Source organism: Adiantum capillus-veneris, chromosome 23 (assembly GCF_014529385.1).
Source record: "Adiantum capillus-veneris isolate H3 chromosome 23, ASM1452938v2, whole genome shotgun sequence".
Classification (NCBI taxonomy): domain Eukaryota; kingdom Viridiplantae; phylum Streptophyta; class Polypodiopsida; order Polypodiales; family Pteridaceae; genus Adiantum; species Adiantum capillus-veneris.
In genome coordinates, this window is record NC_140953.1 from 72,399,910 (window position 1) to 72,407,248 (window position 7,339).

A 7,339-nucleotide genomic window follows, 5' to 3' on the forward strand; every position below is an offset into this window, starting at 1 on the left:
GAAAAGATTGCTAAACATACCAGGTCTAATGAATAACCTAGCTTGTCTAAAGAAACTAAAACCTATAAGATGGACATGGATAACAACTGATATGGTCCATTGATACCTATAAAACACATCCAAGGCTAACTGAATTGTTGTCTTGTTTGGGTGGATGCAGGTACGAACTCTATCCTATCTTGAAGGGTTTTCTTTTCTTTGGCAAGCAACCTTACTTTAATGAAGTACTCACTGAGGAACGGGGAAGTTCTTTTACTACTGGTCTTACTGAAAGAGGATCTCTTTCCTACAATCATTGTACCTAAATAATTCTGATACTAAGTTATTTTTGTACATATCTGTTCATTATTCCTTGGCCAGCTGTCTTTTGAATGTAAAAATTCAATTATGTCTTATTAGTTAAGATTTAAACACACACACACACACACACACACACACACACACACACACACACACACACACACACACACACACACACACATATATATATATATAGAGAGAGAGAGAGAGAGAGAGATCTCAACTTATGCATGCCATCTTTGTATCATTTCATTTTTATTAAATGCTTCAAGTCTTTAAAATAATTTGTTATTGTTTCTATGATGTTATAATATTCTATAACTTCTTTATTGAAATGAATAGTTTCCTAAACTCTTGACCTCTCCACACGTAACCCTTGCCTTCAGCCTATGCATAGTGTTGTTGAGAGAAGATGCCGATAGTCTAGTGTATCAACAAATAGTAGTGGCCCCGTGTGTGGCCTCTCTCTCTCTCTCTCTCTCTCAAGCCCTCAAGAACCTTTTGACATTTGCCCTTTGTAGCCAAAATGGCCTTCAGTTTATTGATGTATCTACAATGGCCATCTCCTTTCAATTAAGATGCACACCAAAAGTACTAATAATCTCTAAAATCGGTAATTTTATAGCATTTTCGACTATCTTTACCCACTTCACTTCCTTTTAACCTGGTTTGGAATTGGTTAATCTAAAATCTTAATGGCTAAGCTTAGGCAAACCTTCTCCAAACACTACTCAACACAATGAATCATCCTATTCCATAGCTTAAATAAGAAACACACACACACACACACACACACAAAAGCTGTCACGGGACAAAAAAAAGCTTAGCTAATGAGCTTTGCAGCTACATCTCTATTATGCCGCCCATCACATGATCACACAAACAACTGTCACAGTAGAAGCAAGTATTTGGCCTCTCTGCCAAAGGCACGATACGAGTCGCCAAGGCTACTCCATACTCCCGAGTGTGGTGAGTATAGTTAAAATATCCTCGTAGCTGATGACCATAACTACGGTATAGGAAAATCTTCTGAGGAGGTAGAAACTGGGCTAGCAGATATAGCCGATCTGAAAAACCAGGCTTTATGGAATGCTCGATATAATAATACTTAGGCCCTAGACCCACTGCTTCAGTAAACATCGCCAATCGGATATTATTCTTGAAATGTTCATGACCCCAAAGTGTCACTCTGGTCACTCTGTCTTGATATGTCCACCACTTTGTTTGGGAAATAGAAGTTCCTAACTGCGGGAATAGATGCTGTTCATAACGGAGTAATGTTGCTCGACGTATAGATTCATTTGACATAAAGAGATGTGCAGTTGCTATGAAAAAAACCTGGTCATGACAGTAGGCCATAATACACCAAGGATGCAAAATAGATGAAGAATGCCAAACTCTGGAAATGATACTCTATACTTGGGGTTTTATATTTGGCCAACCATCTCTAATAAAACCATTTTTGATATAGGAAAGTGTGCCTAATATGGTGTTGTCTCTCACACTTTAAAAGGTGTTTTTTTCACACTAGTGTGCGGGCGGAAGCTTAGCATAGGGCATGGATAGCAGGTATAAATACCTACTGTGTATATATACCTGAGACCTGATACAGCCTACTAGCTATGAGTCTAGAGACCTGGGTATGAATATGGGAACTATTGCTATTTAATTTTACCTTGGGGTGATGTAGTCTGTCTGACCGGGCTTTGCATTCAAATTAAAACAAAATAGTTAAAAACCACTTACTCTGGAAATGATACTCGAGATTTGTTTTTTAATTTATTTAAACAACCATTTAGAATTAAAACAGTTTATTAAATCCTAAGAATTATTATGATTTGGAAAGTTTTCCCAAAAAATATCATATACTCACAGTGTAGAAAGGTGTTTTACACTAAGGAAATGCTAAAACTTAAGGTCAGGCTAGGATAGCAAATAAAAATACCTAATGGGGTTTAAATACCCGACACCGAATATAACCACTACTAGTGGATAAAACCGGGCTTTGACTATGGGAATATATGCTATCTTATGTTACCATAGTTTGAGGTGGACTGTCCAACTTGGCTTCACATTGTGTTGGTCACAGTACAAATCTTTAATTTGTTGTAAGCGTGGCTTGAGGTCCTTCTTGCATCTACTGCACACCACCGCTTAGGTTTTTGAGGAATGGTCTGCGATGACAGTCTTCCCCGCCATTTTTCCCTTGAGCAGTAGGTGCGGATATTGAGGAATCTTCCCTGTTAACCTCCGGATTCTGCCTCCGGATCTTAGGCTATGGGGGATACTGGTGTACGTGCCTGGACTGACTTCCTCGATTGTGGGCATAACTTGTCCAACTCAACTGTCCCGTCTGCTACAGAGGAGCATCAACTATATAAATATGACTTCTAAGATGAGTTATCATACTCACATAGCTGCGTGCTCTGTTATCATTTCTCTACGTGTGTTAGTTCAAAATTGTGCGTATTCTATCTACTCGTTGCTGTGGCTCAAACATGCCGAAAAAATCGGAGAAAGCCATTGTGGAGGCGTCATCGTCTCCTAATCTTCACGTTAACAAAAATTTTCTGTCTTGCTCTAGGGAATTTCTATAACACAGTGTAGCTTTGCTGAGATTGTTTTGAGAAAGTTTTTTTTAAAAAAACCAGTTAATTCGTTTCCGGTTACTGAGCTTTCGTGTGTAAAAGGAGTAAGAGGAGATATAAGATTGGCTTGCTTTGTCATCGATGCAAGTTATGGTTTTTCTTTGACTTATGTGGTATGGGTCCGTGAAATTAGCGGAAGGGGAAATAAAAACTGGTTTTGTATGCTATATCTTTTTTGGAGGGGATTAGTGTGACACTGTCGGCTATGGAATAATATGACTTGAGCATGTCTAATGGTATGATTAGGGAGTGGACTGCATTGGAAAAGGTAATGTTAGCTGGGATTATTCAATTGTTTGATGTATGTCTTGCTGGTCTTTACATAGAGCCAGAAATTCACAAATATCTAAAAAAATAAGCTAAAAATAGTGTGCATGTAATGTTGGAAACCTATGTCTGCTGTAATACTAAAGAGTCGGAGTACAACTTTTACATGTGCTGAACTCAGACTGAATAAACTCAGAATACTGGTATCGAATTTTTGGAATGAAGAGACTTGGAATGAAGAGACTTTAGTGGGAGTACATGTCTGCTCTGGGACAGTTAGGAAATTGTAACCCTCTTTTGACTAATAGTGTTTGTTTTTGTAAAATAAACAAAAGAATAGATATATAACCTGGTTCTGGAAATTGACTCTTACTGTTAAGGGAAGAAGTGTGAATGGCTCAGTTAAATTGAGAAATACCTGGTTTTTTTTTTTGAATGATGATGGTAATATGTCTGGTTGCCGTAAAAAGTGCTGTAAAATTGGTTTTCTGAGGAATAATCTGTAATTTAAAAAAGAAAAAAAGAAAAATGGGGAGACTGCCTGGTATAAGGGAGTTTGACTGCTGAGGTAAGAGGATTGTATGGTACTTAAAGGAAAGGAATTGTATATATGGGTGATGATGTTATGTTCTGTTAAAAAACTACTCATTAGATGTAATGTACTCTTGAAAGGGATACTGCAGAGAAAAAAATATACCAGAAATTCACAGAAAAATGAGCTGTAATGATCTTATAAAGTTGAAAAGATATTTTGGTTTATTGTAACACTACTTTGCTGAGGTCCTTTCAGTAAGAGGACAGTCCCTTGACTGATTCACTTTCTAGTTCTGGTACCTATTCTATTGAATCAGCTGTAGATTATTATGAGGGCACTTAATACAGGTTTCGGAAATGGTGTCCTGTCGTCTGATATTTGGTTGGTAGTAAGTAGTATCTCATAACCACGTGTAGGAGAAAATTTTGGTTTTGCAAATTGACTTAACTGGTTCTACCATATTACATCACCTACTAGTAAGATCGAATTGGTTTTTAGAGCAGATGCCTATCTCACTGAATCTACTAAAAACTATTTTATATTTACTTAGTACTAGCTTCTGATAGGTTGCTCTTTTTCTAATTCTTTAAAAAGCTGAGAGTGGCAACACATACTAGATTGATTAAGAGTGGCAACACATACCGGATTGTCTATGGAGCTAAAGTGTGGCAACACATACATGATTAAGCTGGTTGCAAAGTTACTCGGTCTTTTATACATCTCATACTATGAAGTTTAGTGATAGTGTTCGGTGACTTACCATTACTTCAACATAGTGACTGAGGTTTGAAGGTCTTGGTTGGTTTGAAACTCGGCTATTCAATAGAATTTGCTGGTCTTCATCTGCTGGCTTCCTAATTTCACTCAAGTATATATTAACTGATTCATACCTAACATCTTGCACTATATACATAAAAGCTTCTAGAAGTTGGTTTTTAAGGCCTTGGTATGATAAGGAAAGTCATATAATTCCCTTTAACTGATCTTTGCTGGTGAATCTTTTGTCGTTTCTTTTTCGACAGGTCTGAGTCTCGTCTAAGGACTAACTCATCTAGGGCTTTATGATATATATATATATATATATATATATATATATATATATCTATATATATCTATATATATATATATATATATATAACAGTTTATATCTGGCTTGGGCTATAGTATGGCAGACATGACATGATAAGCATAAATATTTCTTGAGAAATAATGTTAAAAATAAAAATAAAAAAAGGGGGTGAGCTCAGGTTTATAAATTTGGAAATTCTGACATACATAGATGCTTTATGAGTGTTCACTTTTCTGTATCAGATTGGCAAAATGCCAAAGAAATGTTTTTTCAAATATAAACAATATACTAGTTAAGAACTATGTGTTTTTTTAAGGTGACATGGATAACAACTGGGATGCCCTGCAGCACCTGCGTACAGTCACGTGCTAACGAATAATTTTCTTGTGGCTATGGGTGCAAGTGAGGGCTACCTTCCTTGATTAAAACATCCAGTTCTTAACAAATGGTGGATCTCGTAGTGTGATACGAGATTTCCCAGACTTTGGGTTTAAGGATTCTTGAGCTGTATTTTGTTATCTTCATAACCTTGTACATAATTTATTTTCAACTGCAAATAAATTACTGTGCAAAGCCACTGTACTTTTCTAGAATTGTTGTCTGTGAACAGTTGGTGTTCGTTTGCGTATATTTATATAGATTTAGAACTGCTACACACACACACACATAGTATATATGACACACATACCACACACACACAAACACACACACACACACACACACACACACACACACACACACACACACACACACACACAGTATATATGACACACATACACACACACATAGTATATATGACACACATACCACACTTGATCTCTCTCTCTCTCACTCTCTCTCTCTCTCTCTCACACACACACACACACACACACACACACACACACAGAGTATATATGACACACATACCACACTTTCTCTCTCTCTCTCTCTCTCTCTCTCTCTCACACACACACACACACACACACACACCCACACACACACACACACACACACACACACACACACACACACACACACACACACACACACACACACACACACACACACACACACACACACACTTGTTCAAAAGTGTTGACTAAAAAAAGAGAGTCTATCATAGATAAGAGCAGATAAAACCGCCTAGGTTCCTCTTACATCACGGTTAAGCCATCCATTACATGATCACACAAACAACTATTGCAATAGAAACATATGGGTGGTCGTTCAGTATGGGGCAGGATACGATTAGCTAATACCATGCTTAAACCTCTGGTTCGGGGAGAATAATCAAAGTATCCTCGTAAGTAAGGACCAAAATGAGGACATAGGAAGAGCTTGTGATGAGGAATAAATTGTGCCAGTAGGAATAATCGCTTTGAGAACCCGCGCTTCATAGACTGCTCAACGTAATAGTACTTCGGACCTAAACCCATGGCTTTTTTTACCATTGCCAGACTAATGTTCTTCTTGAAATGCGCTCGACCCCATAATGTTACTCTGGTGAGTTTATCCTGATATGTCCACCACTGTGTTTGGGCTACAGATGTTCCCTGGTTCGAAAAGACAAGGCTGGCATATTTTTTGACAAATGATCTACGAGCTAACTCATTAGTCTGCCTGCAGGTGTTGGACTGCAAAAGCTAATATCAGATCAGTGTTTGTTGCCATGAGGGATAAGTATAAAAAAGCTTACTAACTTCCTATACTAGTGTCTGATGCCACTCTAATGGCTTCCTTTCTCTTATACTAAATAGGGTATAACTCTGCTTTGTCCTTACTCGGGCTAAAACACCAAACAATAGGTATGTGGAATATATGACCTATCCTTGATAGGTATAGGGAATATTGTTTAAAGATCTTATGAATACCTTGCATGATGTTGCTTATGAAGTGATATAACCTAATGTTAAAAACCCTTCATCTGGTACATATGTGCTGATGCCACTCCAGGCTGGGCTTTTTACAAAACAAGGAAATACCTTAAAAACACCTAACTTGGGTGTAGGATTTTTTTTTAAAAAAAAGGACTTGGAATAAAATGCATTACCCCTTGAAATACTAATAGGTAGGGACTAATTGGTTCGTAGTACCTAAAAACATCATCGGGTATGGGGCCTTTAGCCTACCAAAGCTATAGATATCTGGTAGATATGACTTAGCCTTGATAGATATATAGAATAATGTTTGATTTTTTCCTCTGAAAACCGTGCATATTGTTGCTTAGGTTTTTTGCACATAATCTATTATCAAAAGAACCCTTCATCTAGTATGTATGTACTAATGCTACTCTAGGCCTGCTCTTTACAGTACGAAAAAATACTATAAACTTTTTTTGGCCTAGTCCCCTATTAAAAAAAAGAAGAGAAGCACACCTAACTTGTATTGTATAGATGTTGTGGTCTTTATATAAGGAGAATTTTGTAAAATATGGAGTACCCTTTGAATTGCTAACTAGTTGTCTACAATAGGATTGGAATAACTGTTTCGTAATACCATCTTGAAAATTGGGCTGCAGCCTACCAGGGTATATTACCTCTT